Raw genomic sequence first — 14,964 nt, forward strand, 5'->3', positions numbered from 1 at the left:
CCTCGGAGAACAAAGCTGGTGTCAGCTTTTGGCCTTTTTATGCTAATATTTTATGATTAAAAGTCTAATTCGTTCTTTGGGTTTTATGATTTATACTGGGTGCTGTGTAAATCCAGGAAAACAGGCTAGGTTCTCCACGAGCCACATTTGCACAGCTTGATGAGGTTTCGCTTCCACACGGTGTGGCTATTTCTTAGTGGATTCTCTTCTACTTTTAGCCACAAAGCACTTCATCCTGCAGATGTCTTGAGTATGCATCAGCTGTGTCAGCAAAGATCCCTAAGACAGAATTGCTCCCCTGGGATGCCGAGCAGGGATTTACTTCTTTAAACCCCCTTTTATTTAAGTGCTGGCAATAGGGTTATAACAAGGAACATATTTCAAAACCATTTTCTCTGTCTCTATCTATTTCTGCAATCTTTATTTCAGTAAATAAAACCTAGGGTCCAAGTCCCATTTTTCCCAGGATAATTTCGCCTCTCACACAAGAGTGTTTCTGAAATACTAAATCAAGGGGCTGTTGGGGCATCCTCAGAGCTCAGAGCAGCTTGAGTGTGAAGCAAACATTTTCTTTAAGGGGCCTTTCATCTGTGCCCTTCCACAGATATACCAGATGAAAAGTCCAGAGCACTGCAATTTTCCTTCACACAGACCTCAGGCTTTGTGACATCTGGAAAAAGTGGTTTGCTATTTGGACCTTCCAGCAAAACTCTCGTTCAATTGGATTCACATAAGACTGTGCTGTTCACTTATAGTTTGGACAATAGCAACACCTCTCCTTTTACTTGGCAATGCTAGAAGCTATTTGGATAAAAATGAAAGTCCTTGAAAAAGCATTAGGGAAATTGTCACACTCCTGCCGTAAGGGTGTGAAAGGCTGTCACTCAGTCTCCTGACCAGAGCTGAAAAGGTGTCTTAGCTCACCTGGATCATCTCAGCCTTCTGTACTGGGGTTTCAACTCCTGATTTTAAGAGCTGGCATCTTAAAGGTTTAGTCTTTGGGTACCAAGCAGGGGAGACACAGGCCCCACTTAAGCACAGAGAAGCCAGGCCAGCAGAGGAAGATAACCCACGGGGCAAGCCCCCCTTTTGTTGACCTTGCAGGACCTGAGCGAAACAGACCGATTATCCACCCCACTCACAATCCCAGTCCATGGGGCAGCACCTCCCTTCCCTTAGCCTAGGAAGAAATTTCCATGGGAGAGGATTTTGTTGTTCTGAGGGGCATTTGGATGAGAATACAAAGAGAATGGGAGGAAACGGGAGAGAAAAATCATCAAGATGAAAAATGAACAAGATTTATGAGGGCAACCCATCCCTCTCCCGCTGCTCAGTCCCGCTCCCCGAAATGTATTTTCCAGCTCCTCATACAGACTGACTTTAAATGAAGCAAGCTAGCAAGCTGCCATCACTTTCTTTGAGACACTGTCAACAGATTAATAGATCTTCCCAATATAGTAATTCTCCTCAAATCAAGCCTATATTTTCCATCACATCACTGAATTTATGTTTCCCTTGGAGTAGCCTAAGCCTTTGTTTATGCCTTTTGAATGTTCATTTCATATCCACCACTATTGTGTTTCCTTTTAGCAATGCGGTCGCTGGGCCAGGTTATATAGCTCTAAGTCTTTGGAATAAGTTTCCTTCCAATCTGTAATTACCTTCATGCTGCTTTTCAGATTTCCTCTGGGTATTGTCATCTTCTGTGCTCTGGTTCTCTGCCCTGTGCGGGGATGAGGGTAACTGGGCTGTGCTTGGATCCTGCTGCATGGAGCAGGGTTTGGCATTTGGGGGTCTGCAGACTCTTTCTGGCTTCCACGCTTGCTTTAGGACAAGTTATTAAACCTCTTGGAGTCTAAAACTTCTCATTGGTGACAAAAGTAATTTTTGTCTCTTCCTTCAATCCCCTCATACTCTGTTAACTTCCACACCCAAGCCTGGCTGCTTTATTGGTCTCATTCTCATAGTCGTCTATCCTCTCCAGGTCTCAAAACCCTACTGGATATGGCTACAAGATCCAGGGCACAGAGAAGAGAGAGGACAGGTCTTTTGTGATTCTCCCAGCAGGGCAAGGGGTGTGAAGAAATACCAGTTGCCTTGTAGAATACGGACAGAATTGAATGTAGGCAGAGTGAGAATTTGAACTTCTGGGAACAAAGTTGTTAAATAAACAGAATGTTTGCATTATGGAGTCTCAAGAGGCTGCTCTGAGACCGCCTTCCTCTCTGCATCATGTTCGGCCAGTTCCTCTTTGTCTGAAAAACTCTAAAAGACTTCTCTCCTGCTACTTTGTTCTTGATTTCTTTTTGTCACCAAACCTCAGGCTTTTTGTGCTGTTTTTCTCCCATATGTGCTTAAATTTGTAAAATAAATTCATCTGTGTCTTTTGGTTTTATAGGAAGGTCTTGAGAAAACCTGAAAACCGTTAGGACTTCGAAAGGCTGCTTGATTAAGATGCCACTCCCATCCCCCTTCATTTAAAAAGAAAAGCTCTTCAAAGTCTTACAGCTATGAAGACCATATTTTTAGGTTCCTTGTGGTTACTTTAATGTCTGACCTTTCTTTGACATTGTGTTTGGGAAAGGCAGGGGATATCTCCAGAGATCAATTTTGATCCACCATTTTCAGTCCACGCCAACTCCCAAATAGTTGACCCTGATTCATCTTGAAGGCAAATGCTCGGCTTCTTTCACTCTCACCCCTTGGGTGGCGCATCACTCAGACCTTTTGGTTCCCCTTTCCCATCCTCTCCCTACCTCCTCCCAGTTCACGCAAACAAAAGTTGCCCCATCACCAAGAAACTCAGCAGTCCTGACCTTTTCCTCCCCTTTGCTGGTTGTTTGCCTTGGATCTGCTTTTTGGTGCTAACGGCCCAGGCATGAGTCCCAGCCTGGGCCCTGTTCTTTAGGGGATTCAGCTCGGCTTCCCTCGGCCTGCCTGCACTGCCCCCTAGACTGTCCCTGGGTGGCTACCCAAACAGCCAAGGCCCTCCCACGCCCAGGTGCAATCTAGTGTATTCCATCAAGGGGTGGCCAAGGCAGTCTGTGTGGGCAGTGCGTGGGAGGAACTGTGTGGGCAGTTCATGGAAGTGAGAACTGATGTTGGACAGAGCCAGGGAGGAAAGGGCAGGAGGATGGGTCATAGGCTGGGACCTAAGTGATAGCATCCAGTTTTCCAGAAGCTCTGACGTTCTGCTGCAGAACTGTGAGGAGTCTGAATTCTAAATGGGTCCTCAGCCTTCTGGATATATTTATCAATATAGAGGAGCAAGCATATTTAATGATTTGTGAGCTTCTGTGTAACTTTTACAAATCTAGACCTGTGCTAGGCAGACCTCCATTTATACTCTTCCCTAGGCCTGCTAGAAGGTGTTAGGGCAGGCCTGCCCGGGACTGCAGCTTAGAGCAGTCTGATTTTGTTGATGGGGGTGAAAACTATCAGAGAGAGGTGCTTTCTGCTGGATGAAAGGAGAGGCTGGAGGCCAGCTCCCCAGACCCAGCCTCCTAGGTGTTCCTACGGCTTTTCTACCCAAGTGTCTGCCCCCTCAAGGGGATGTGGCTCTCTAGGGGAAGGGCTGTGCTAGTTCTAGAACGAGTCAGCTTTGGGGAGCAAACATGGTACATGCTCTCCTAGTGGAGCATCAGTGGCTTTGCAAGCTGGCTGGGCAGTGGGCCCCAATCTATTTTATTAGACCGATCACTCAAACTGAACCCAACACGTTACTTTACACTGGCGCGGGGGTACTCGGGGGGTAGACCCCTGAGTCTGTCAGGGGTAGACTTTTCTTTCCTTGTTTGGCTCATTCATGCCCTGTGATTCCTAAAGCATTGCTCATCTCAAGTCTAAGTTGCTGTGCCCCTTGAGGAAAGTTAAATATCATTGTGTTCTTTACCTCAAGTGAGTAAAAAAGAAACGTCTTCAACATGGTGAGTTTTCTTAAAACCTCCAAATAATATGATTAAACATTTTCATGGTTGATGAAATAAACTTTTCAAAGTAATATGGAAAAAAATGATTTCATTTGAACACCTTTTAGCCAAAAAAACATATGAAGCTTGTTATGCAGTGCAGGAACAGAGACTTTTGCAGGGCTTGTCTGAGCATCTTGAGGTCTGTGGTTTAGCTACCAGCCCCATTATTGACTCAGGACTCAGCTGGGGTGGAACCCTGCAGGCAGACAGGCCTGTGTGTCCTGGCAGGTTCCCAGAATACAGGCAAGGGTGCACAGGCAGGCAGGGAAGTGACTGAGTGTGTACATGTGAATTTCTGTGCAGACCTCTGCAGAAGCAGCTCGAAAGCCAACCTACAATATCTCAAGGCTTCAGATGTCCAGAATGCTGACCAATTTATGACTAAGATGTGCATTTCTGTGTTCAGGCTACCCACAGATCCAGGGCCATAAATAACTGCCAAAGAAGAGAAGCCTTCTCTCTTCTCTGCTGTTGCTTCATTTTATAGTCTCAGGAAATCTCATCATAGGTAAGTAGTACCTCGAAAACTTAGCCACATTCCTTTGCAAAGAATAGCAGAAAGCAAAAAAATACAAACTGCTTCCACCAATCCTGGATAGGCCTGTGTGAGAAAAAGTTATGCATTCATTTAATAAATGTTTATTGGGAGCCTACTATGTGTCAGTCAGTTAGGGCAAGAGGTGTGAACCAGCAAGGATCAGAAGCTTGGCTGAGTTACACAGGGCAGGGTGGGCTGAACTGGGGCAAAAGGATTGCTGGCCTCCAGCCCTGATTTCGTAGCATATTGAGTCACCAGATAACTGTCTTTTGTCTCAACCGGCACAGTCATACAGTTTAAGAGTGTTCATTGCTTTGTGTTACAGACTGGTTATAAATAATGACAATGAGACTCAACAAAGTTTAACATAATTTATTTTAACCAACACTTATAGAGCTCTTCGTAAGCACTGTTCTAAGCACGTTGCAAATATTCATTAATCTTCGTAACAACCCTATGAGACAGGTACTATTTTTCTCCCTATCTTACACATGGAGAAATGGAGACATGGTCAAGTAACTTGTTCAAGGTTACATAGCTGATAAGTGGTGGAGCTAGAATCGAAACCTAGACAAGGCGATCAACAGTCCTGATTTGTCCAGGATTGTTGGGTTTTCTGGGCTGTGGGACTTTCAGTACTAAAATCAAGACAGTTCCAGGACAAATGGAGACAACTGGTCACCCTAGAACTCTAGCTTCAAAGTCTGTGTGTATTGTTAGAACTCACTACTTCTTCCTTAATTCTTCTGGGGTCATTGGCTAAAGATCAGCTTAACTCAAAAACTCCCACCCGGTGTTCATTCCTGGTGGGTGAGAACAGGAGAATGACTGGGAGATGTGTGGGCTCTTGGGGTTCTGGGAAGGGATCGATCCCATAAGTTTTAGAGCAGACACTGACTTCATCAGTCTTTCCCAAATGAATGGGTTCAGACCTCTACTAGGTACTCAATCCTGAGAAGAGTGGCTGAACTGTCCCACTTTGTTTCTCCCCATCATGGAACAAAGTGAATAAAGACTGAAAAGTCAAATGGAATTGATATTTGTGGATTCTGATGAATTTCAAACTATAGTTTCAAATATACAGTACTTGAGACCAGAAGGGGACTCTTTCTGCAGCTAGATTTCCCTCAATAGAGAAACCCATTTGTACCCTTCCCACCACTTCCTCCCCAGCCAGTGCTTATGAACAATCCGGAGAAGAGGACAGTGCATTCTCCAACCACACTGCTTGTCTACAGCAGGAGCCCACATTGGACTCCATGCCCCGGCTGGCGTCTACTATCTGTCATGGAGGAGTTCGCCTCTCCAGCCCTTGCCCGGGGCACAGAGCTCTTGCTCTGTGGGCTTCCCTGGAGCCATAGCCTGATCCATGCCAGCGAAGTCAGAGAAGAGCAGAAGCTCAAACATCCCAAGAATTGTGTTCCATAAAAGGCTCACTTTCTAGTCACACCTTGTACACATTCTCTAGAGAGAATCACCTATTTCTCATTTTTGAAATGTTCTTTAATGTCATAGAATTCAGGCTCAGGCAGACTTGGGTATGAATATCAGCTCTACCACTTATTACTGTGTGGTTCTATCTGAACCTTGGTTTTCCTATCTGTAAAATGGGCATATTAATGCTTACCTCACATGACCAGCTGTAATCTGGGCAACGCACCTAGCTCAGTGCCTGGCCCATAGTTGGTACTTAATAGGATGCCATGAAGGCTCTCAGAACATCCCTATGAGGGTAATGCCTAATCATCCCATTGGAAATCCATATACATACTTTATTTAGCAACTGAAAGCGTAAATGTGATTCATTTACTCTGAATAGGTAATCTATTTATAGTGTGGATATGCAAGCATGTATAGTGAAAAGTCTCCCTCCCACCAATAGTCCATAGACGACTCCTAGTTCCTATTTCCTGAAATAATAAATACAGTTTTTTTTCGGAGCCATTTCCAGCCTATATGAGCAAACACATATAGTCATGCATCACTTAATAATAGGAATATGTCCTGAGAAATGCATTGTTAGGCTATTTCCTTGAGCAAAAAGTCTTTAAGAAATGAAAAAGTTTATAAATTTGAAAAATTACAGTAAGCTCATAAAGTGTGCTTACACAGACCTCGATGGTGTAGCCTACTACATATCCAGGCTATATGATATAGCTTGTTGCTTCCAGGTTACAAACTGTACAGCATGTGACTGTACTGAATATGGTAGGCAACTGTAACATAATGGTAAGTACTTGCATATCTCTATATATCAAACATAGAAAAGGCACAGTATAAAAACAGTATAAAAGATAAAAACATAGTACACCTATACAGGACCCTTACCATGAATGGAACCTGCAGGACTAGCTGCAGAAAGAGTCCCCTCCTGCAGGACTAGGAGTTACTCTGGGTGAGTCAATGAGTGAGTGGTGAGTGATTTTGAGGGCTTAGGACATTGTACTACTGTAGTTTATATACACACTATACACTTAGGCTACACTAAATTTATTTTAAAAAATTATCTTCAATAATAAATTAAGCTTAACTTACTACAACTTTTAAAATTTTTAAACTTTTTCATTTCTTAAGGACATTTTTTTTCTTTTTCATTTCTGGTGGACATTTCTTCCACCTCCACATCTTGTCCCACTGGAAGGTCTTCAGGGGCAATAACACACATGGAACTGTCATCTCCCATGATAACAAGGCCTTCTTCTGCATACCTCCTGCAGGACCTGTCTGAGTCTGTTTTATAGTAGCTTTATTTTTAAGTAGAAGAATTACACTGTAGACTAATGATAAAAAGTGTAGTATAGTAAATACATAAGCCAGTAACATAGTTATTTATTATCATTATCAGATATTACATGCTGTACATAATCACATTTGTTATATTTTATAGAAGGCCAGCATAGTAGGTTGGTATACACCAGCATTACCACAAAAACCTGAGTAATGCATTGTACTACAGTGTCATAATGGCTATGATGTCACTAGATAGGAATTTTCAGCTCCATTATAATCTTGTGGGAGCATCATTATATATGTAGTTCATCATTGACCAAGACATTATTATGTGATGCAATTTATACATAAATGCTTACATCTTTTTAAAAAATGTAACTTAGCAGTATATCTTCAAGACTGTTCAGTGCAGAAACTGTGGTTTCATTTATTTATAGCTGTATGGTATTCCGTAGTATGGATGTGCATGCCTACAAGCTCCTATATGTAATTCCTAAAATTAAAAACAAAACAAAACAAAACAAAACAAAACAAACCTCCGTGAACCAAATAGCAAACTCATTTGGTGGCAAAACGTGACTTAGACTGATACAAGGACTGATATATAAGGTTCAATGCACCGTATGAGCTTTCTAAATTTCAAAACATTCTGACATGCAAACCACATCAAAACCCAGGGTTTCAAATAAAAAATTGTGGAGCTGTACTGTAATTCATTTAACTAGACCCTTGTTGACTGGCATTTGGATTTGTAAAAGTACTTTTTGCTATTACAGTGTGGTAGTAAATAATGTTGTATGTCACTTCACACCTGTAAAATAACATACATAGGATTACTTTCTAGAATTGGGATTTCTAGGTCAAAGGGTAAATGCATTTGCAATTTTGACATATTTGGCTAAATTATCCTCTGTAAAGGTTTTATATCTTCTCACCCCTCATAAGCTTATTCCCCCAACATTCTTCTTTTTCAGTCTTTCCATTTGAGAGGAGTAAGCATCTTTTCATACTTTAAATGGCTACATTCAGTTCATTTTCTGTGAGCTGTTCGTTTATTTATTTTGCTCATTTTTTACATTGGATTGTTGAAGTTTTTTTTAGTGATTTGTCAGAGTTCTTTATGTATGAAGGAAATGAATCCCTTGTGATACAATTTGCAATTTTTTTCTAGTTGACTTGCTTTCAACTTACTTGTGGTGGCTTTTGCTGTTGGGTTTATTTGTAGACTTATTTATTTATTTATTTTCTCTCTCTGCAGACAACTTTCCTTCAGACTATGTGTTTTTTTAACTCCATATGTGGCATAATCTATTCTGATTTTTCTAAAGAAAGAGAAAGAAGTAAAGGATGCAGGGCAAAAAGCTATCCATATGATTTAGGTCTTAGGAGACTCAGGAAATTGATAGGCAACATTGAACATTTTAAATTCAGCACTTACTAAGGGTTTTGTGTTAAGTTTTTGTATCTATCTATAACAATAGCAACTTTCATTAGTGCATAGTACAATAATATAATATATATATCTTAAGAACAATTTTGTTTTTTGTCTCAGTCAGAAAGCACAACTGTGTGCACAGTCACCTAACCATGTCTATTCCCTGTCTCTTGCTTTCCTTTTTCAAAGCACATTTTGCTCTGTGGGTGTGCATGCCTGTGCATGTGTTTTGTTTTTAAAGACATTGCTCGTGTGCATAGTGCAAAGGTCATTAAAGAGAAAATTTGATTAGTTATTAAGTATGTTGTAAATATATTGGTATTGAAGACTGTTTATTATATTTCCAAAGAAAAGATAAATATTTGAAATACTTTAAGATAAAGAAGACTTCTGTTGAAATCCCCAATTAACTTTAAACTTTTCAAATCAGCAATAAGAATGAAAGGTGGTTAACCATCTGACATTTTGGCAATCTTGTGACATATACCATAGTAAAGGCCAAAAAAACTGGAATTGAGTTTTATGAGAGGGAACAGATTCTAAGATTCGAGTGCAGAGGTGCCTGCATTATTGTGGCTCTATGTGCTGTCTATTTCACTCGCCTATGCTTTGGGCCAGTGTAGGCCTCTTCTCTTTTCACTTTAAGCCTGTGGTTAATTTTCAAGTAAGAGGGCCCCATGGGGTGAGGCCCAGAGGAGGCGAAGGCTGGGGGTAGGTCAGGCGGGGGCGGGTGGGGGGGGCCTGCAGACCGCAGCCTCTGTTTATCCGCAGTGCAGGTGCAAGGCAGTGGCGGGAAGGCAGTGCCCCTGGGACTTCTCCCAATCAATCACCCCACCTGGGCCACCGGGTGGCCCCTTGGGGCTGCCTCACACAAAGTGCAGCCTTTGTCTGACATCCCAAACAGGCAGAGAGGCCAGAGTTCACAGAGAGCAGGGCTTTCACTACTTGGCTGTTTTTAAAATGTAGTCAAGTTAAACTGCAGGGAGAGTCCCAAATGGTAAAAATCTAAATAGTCTCACTTTCAGTCCATCTCCCTGCTCCCTGGAGCTGCTCTGACCTTACCTTCGATTTCCTGTCTTGAGCCTCCCCTCTCCATTTGAGGGGGTCACTGTTGTTTTTTCCCTCCTGTGAAACTCCTGCTTAGCTTCCAGCCTTTGGAGAAAGTGCTTAATATTTTCAGCAGTGGAGACTTCCTTTGCAGGCTTCAGAAAGACAATTTTCTTTGGGGAAGAAAGAAAGTGAGACCATAGCCAATGCAGCAGCTGACAGCCTCTAGCCAGACAGATGTTAGAGGAGGCAGAAGTGAGGAAAGATACAATATACTTCGGGGAATTTGTTAATCTGAAATTATTAATTATACTCTTGCTAAAGGCATTGTATTAAAAATCGGGCAACAAGAGAAAGAAGTAGAGATGCAGTTTCTACAATTCAGTTCACAATATACTTGAAAAGATCAAATAATGGCACATCAAAAGTAGAAACAGTAAATGGGTTAGCTCGGGGTTTATATCCTAGTGCTGTTAGTTCATAGCTATGTGACCCTGGCAAATTGCTTAACCTCTCTGAGCCTCTATTTTCTCATAAGTAAAGTGGAGATAATGAGAGTATATACCTCCCAGGATTGCCCTGAGGATTAAATGAGATAAGTATGTAAAGTGCATGTCACTGGACTTGGCCTTCAGCAAGACTTAGTGAATGTGAGTCTTCATTGGTACAAACTCTGTATATGTTACAAGAGTACACAGTAGGACTCCTAGGAGTTCAGAAACGGGCAGGGCCCCCATGGCTGGGATGATCAGAGAGAAGCTGCCACGAGGGGAGAAAGATTTGGCTTGAGTCAGAGAAAAGTAAAAGAACTTATATATGTGGAGGATTTTAGCTGAGGGGATGGCAAGTGGGTGGTACTGAGGCTCCCACGGCCTCCCCATTTTATGTGAACAAGATGAACTTCACTATTATCATGTTATATATTGGGGGGCCAGGGTCTTCCAAGTAAGACTTGGTGTGAAGGAAGCTTTTTGTTCACACACACACACACAAATTGAAAACCAATGACTTACTTAAAGGCAACTGGTGGATGAGACAAGAGCAGTATCTGAAAAGAAGATTTACATTCCCTAATGTGCATTTGTTCAGGGAGTCATTTGATAAACTTACCAAGGACCTCTTATGTTCTAGGTAAGAGGTGGAGGACACAAAGATCACTGAGATACTGTGGCTCCTGCTCCCGGCTTCTGCTCATGGGACAGTCAGCCACTTAAGTGAACATAAGATGAGCAAAGGGTGCCTGGGGCCATCACACTGAGCAAAGAGCCATCGGGGCCATCACATTTGCCAGGGGCACAAGGGTCTAAACTGAAGGGTCTGGAAAGGCTTCACTGATAGAAGTGACGTGTGGGCTATGTAGCTGAGTGATGCATGCTGCCTCTTTATGTTTCAGGATATCAAGCAGTGTCTTGTCCCCTCCAAAGATGCACTTGAGGGGCTCCCCTCTGTCAGAACGATGGGGCAGGCAGTGTGCAGGAGGAAGAAAGGCTAAACTCAGCCACAGGACCCCAAGTGTGAGCAGGGGAGCCACAGCAGTGCCCTCAGCAGAGCCTTGCTGGGAGCCTCCACCTGCAGAGGTAAAGTGCAGCTGGAGCTGAGCCCCTGGGAGGAAGGCAGACCAAGGCTTTTCTGGAAGACTCCTTAGGGCTGCTTTCAAGAGTTGCTCTGGATTAGCCTTTTCTGCCTTCTTTTTACTTTAACAACTGTACAATGCCTGTGCTAGAAGAGCCCTCTGTGGCCATGGAAGCGCCTAAGTGCAGGATCAAAGGGTTTGCTGGTCAGGTGAAGGGACTCAACAATATGAACAAAATTAGGCACATTTAGTTCCTTTTTGGGACTCCTAACTTTTCATTTTCATATGGCTGCAGAGGGCATGCCTAGCATATCTGTGGAACCAGGGTGCCTGTGGAGAATGGATGCATAATAAACGTTTGGACCATGGAGTGAAATAAGCCAAATAGGGCATAGCTTCATAATTAAATTCACAGATGAAACCTGATGGAGATAGGATCTGGGAACACCAGCAACAATTGAGAAACTGCCCCAGAGGGATAGAGGGGAAAGGGACTAGCTGTATAGGCAGGAAATAACAACTTGAGGTTTGACCTTGAACAATGGAAGGCTAATTCACCTGGGCTGACATAATTGAAAACACAGATATACAGCACAGAAAAGGCACATTGAAATGTAAACCGTTGATAAGAGCTTGGGGAGAGTAAGTAGCAAATTGGATTGCAGATTAAATCAGGGCAAGGTTGCAAATTACTCAACTCCAGTGAGGGGTCTGCTAGACTTACAGCCCTGCTTGGCTCCACTGTGAGCTGGTGCAGGCAAAGGAAAGGCTGGGACATCATAAGATAGGGACCCAGGGCTTCTTCCTTCACCAATGCACAGAGGAACACAGGCAAGAGCTAATAGCAGGGAGAGGTCACTGGTTGGTGTGGGCCTGTGTCTCTCTTGGCTTAAATAAAGTGGGAAAGAACACTTTGCCTTACATGCAAGATCCTCTGGGATGAGGTGGGGTAGGGAGGCTTCAGAGAGGAGGCTGGGGAGCTGATGTAGGTGATGGGGACATAGGTCAGGAAAGGAATTTGCATTTAGAACAAAACATGGCACATGGTGGCACTCAATTTGTGTTAACTGCGACCAACCTCAACTTGCCTCAGAGTAAATATTGGGGCCTCTCCAATGGGAGTGTGGGCCCACTAGTGATTCTAGGTTTCTCCAGGTGGTCCTGAGCTGCCATATTGTACGTGTTTTTAATGCTTTCCCAGTGTCTAGGCTTTTGCTTTTGACACGAGTTACTTTTAGAATTTTATGTATTTCATTGTCTCATAAATACAGCTTCATTCTTTTTTTTTTTTTTTTTTTTGTAATAAGCAAGAGTATAGAGATTAAATAGGGTCTTGGGTCCACTTAAATTGCCCACAGGTCAAAACATTCTGAGAAACAACACTGCCAGTGATTAAAAAGAGCCAATTTAGAGGCTAATTTAGTAATTTATTAATTAATTTACTAATTTCTTAAATGTATTTAGAGGCTACTTTAGTAGTTATCCTCCCTGTTAGACAGGCACAAAAAGATCCTTGGCCTCTGTCCCCTCTCTTTACCTCTCATGTTGACTGTTGATCTGGTGGATTCTACTTCCTTCAATACCTTCACAGCTGTCCCCTTCTTACAAGTCCCACTGCCACTGGCTGTCTTCACCCCAGGAGATGCAGTGCCTTCATCCCTGCTCCCCCTCTCTCCGCCTTCCATCTGCCCACCACCATTCTCAATGTGGACTTTGACTGGGTCATTCCCCTTCTCAGAAACTTTCAATTGCTTTTAAAAAATGTATTCTCAAATCCTGGTCCGCTGTTTCAGGCTCCCATCCCTTGCCCTTCTGCCCCTGCAGCTTCCGAATCATTCCACCTCCTGTACCTTGTGATCATTCCTCTCTACCCACACAGGCTTTCCCCATGGATATCTTTTTTCCATGCTTCCTTTTCCTCCCAGGCCTCTCCATCCCACCCCATCTCTCTCTCTCATCTCCTCACATCTAAAGCCTATTAATCTTTCAAGACTCAGCTCAAGAGCACAAAGCCTTTCTCAGTTCCTCTAGCTTGAGGCTCCCTCTCCTTCTTCTGAGCTGCCATGATATGGGCACCTGTTCTGACCATCTCACAGAGAAAAAATGGGTCAGAGTCACTGTGTTGTGTGTTAAGAGCCCATGCTTTAGAGTTCAAAGCCTGGCTCTGTCACACACTAACCATGTGACCTTGAGCAAGTAAGTTAATCTCTCTGACCTTAAGCCTCCCTGTCTGCAAAACGTGTGACACGCTTGATGAAACATGTGTGATGTGCTTGGCAAGGTGGCTGTTAATGATCAGCAATAATGCTCCTGAGCTGCATGGCACAGGGGGAGGGGCTGATATATGACAGCTATTATTATTACATACTTGCTAACCAAAAATAACATATTTTAGGTTATTGTATTTGTGTTCATGCCTTGCCTTAAGCCTTATATTGGGCATTCCTTCAAAGCATAGCTCTTGGATGACTCATCCTTGTGTCTTCTGAAACACCTACTATGTTGCCTACATCAAGTAGGTCCTCAGACAGTGTCTGTTAATGGCATCAGTGACCAAATTAACAGAAAAATTACCAATGGCACCATGTGGAGTGCTCTCTTAAAGCAAGTGTCCTATCATTTGGCTCAGCCTGGCCTTTACATTTCCACTAAAGTGACTGCACATTTCAGGCATTTACATGCAGGTGGGTGGGAGCAGAAAGTATGTTGTCAACAGGTGGTAACTTCGTGGCTTTGCCCTGTTGGGGTGTACGGTGGACGAATTCACTTCTATGCTTTATCTCCTCCCTTTATTTGACTAACCTGAATCTACCCAGCAACCAACACATAGAACAGAGCCTTAGAAATGGAGGCAGGTTTCCTCTGGGTCCCCTGGGAGCTTCAAGACCACACCATTATTAACTGGCTGGAAACAATTTAGCATCTGGCTCCCAAGGGATACAAATGTAGAGAATGGGGTGAGAGTACATCCCATCCTGTTGTTTAAACAATATTCTGGCTCAGAAAGCAAAGAATATAAACACATTTTTCCAAGAAAAAGTGAATGTAGTAATTTTCCTTGAAAGAGCTCAATGTTTTCAGTCTTTTGATAATTAGAGATGGAGTCTAGCAGGGAAAGGTCATTTCAGAGAACAGGATCTGTCCAACAGAATTTGGAGAGGCTTTCTTTCTGAAGTGGTCTCCCTTCCTCCTTCTCTGTTGCACACTCATGCCCTTCTAGTACCACCCTTGGAACTTAGTTCTTGTTTTGCACCCTGGACATGCATACTCCTGGGATGCCCAGTCTGGGCTCATCCTCCTGAGGCTGGCTCCTGTACTCTGACTCCCTCCCACTTCTCCTCTGTCTTCATTTTTACCTTGGTTTGCTCTCAAACTATGCCAGGTGCTCACCTGTTACTTGTCTCCTGCAGCATGTGTGCTTTTTTTTTTTTTAATTAACCACTATTTATTAAACTTCTATAATGTATCAGGTGCTGAGGCAATCTTTTTAAATACATGTGTTCCTTTAATCTTAAAAACAATCTGTGCAATGATTATTGATATCTTCAATACATCAAAGTAAACTGGAGCTAAGAAAATGTACGATTAAATTACTACTGTTATAAAAGCAATTTTGATAGATGGTATTATTTCTCCCAAGTTTGTGTCTCTTTCCTAGTAGAAATACTGT

This window comes from Gorilla gorilla, chromosome 14 (genome assembly GCF_029281585.2).
Source record: "Gorilla gorilla gorilla isolate KB3781 chromosome 14, NHGRI_mGorGor1-v2.1_pri, whole genome shotgun sequence".
In the NCBI taxonomy this organism is placed as follows: domain Eukaryota; kingdom Metazoa; phylum Chordata; class Mammalia; order Primates; family Hominidae; genus Gorilla; species Gorilla gorilla.